The 1,094-nt window shown below is 34.2% G+C and overlaps 1 protein-coding gene across 1 annotated transcript in view; it reads right to left on the minus strand.

Annotated features, from left to right (window-relative positions):
• Positions 1-942: 942 nt before the first annotated feature.
• LOC134243100 (sentrin-specific protease 1-like) overlaps positions 943-1,094 on the minus strand; it is a 17,140-nt gene continuing 16,988 nt past the window's right edge. The window contains exon 17 of the mRNA XM_062725315.1: positions 943-1,094. This exon is cut by the window's right edge and continues 935 nt beyond it. The gene's annotated coding sequence lies outside the window, so the exon portion shown is untranslated.

A 1,094-nucleotide genomic window follows, 5' to 3' on the forward strand; every position in this document is an offset into this window, starting at 1 on the left:
GAAAACTTTCAACAATTACATGCGAGCCTTTATTCTATAAAAACCAAGATTTCGGGAATTTTCCCACCCCCCGAGAAAATCAGGGAACTACCATGGACTCGCGTGTGACTAATGGGTGCCCCCAGATCACTTGCCTTACTAAAAGCTTCAGCCTAGTTACGGCCTTGCAACCAGAAGTAAAATTGTTAAAGGACTGTTCCACAACTGCTGTGAAATTTTGTTGGCAAATAAAAATGTAGCCTTTTTCCTTTAAATATTCAAATTTAAACATTTTAAAATCAAGTTTAAAAAGAAACTCACATTGAAAGGCTGGTCCCCCAACCCCTACATTCTTTCTTCAGTATATTAAATCATGGTTTATGGTGTGATAACGTACATATACATGTATTTATAAAAATTGATTCCAAAAGAAAGTTGAACATCCCCTCCAATGTGAAATAGGATATTTTTCATTCTCACTCTTTTGTGCTTTCGATTTTTTAGGTACCCCCTTTTATTTCCAAAATAAGAATGCATGCCTGTAATCTTTCTCTTGTGTTAGATCCCCATCCCATCCATTTATTCATAATAACATGATCCACAGGACAAATTCATTTTAAAAATTGTTATATCAAGAGGCTGATCTAGCATTTTCTAGGAGAGGGGTTGATTTCATTTCCCCCACCCACTCCTCTCACCCCTTGCAAAATATCACAAAATGACTGGGGGGAAAAAGTTTGGGTAAAGAATATTTTAAGTGGGTCGCTAGGCAATGCAGACTAAAAAAAAAATTAAGGCAAAATTTTCTTCCTTTGTTCTAAAACAGATAAATTAAAATCACTTTCAGAAAAAAAATTGAAATTAATATTCCTTAAATTCAAATCATCATCAGAAAATGAATGTCAGCATGTGTCATCCAAACAGCTTCTGAAAATCAATGCCAAATTAATAATCAACAAAATATTTCTTTTTTTCACAATATTTATTAGAGTATGTACATGCTTCACATTTTGACTTCACATTTACAACATGGGAATCCCTGTCTCTCTTCTTCTAACTGTACATAGTAACTTGTTTTTCTGACGGACAGACACAAACTTCTTCCATCTATTCCA

Source organism: Saccostrea cucullata, unplaced genomic scaffold, assembly GCF_032062105.1.
Source record: "Saccostrea cucullata isolate Sc308-1 unplaced genomic scaffold, CSIRO_AGI_Scuc_v1 ctg973, whole genome shotgun sequence".
Classification (NCBI taxonomy): Eukaryota; Metazoa; Mollusca; class Bivalvia; order Ostreida; family Ostreidae; genus Saccostrea; species Saccostrea cuccullata.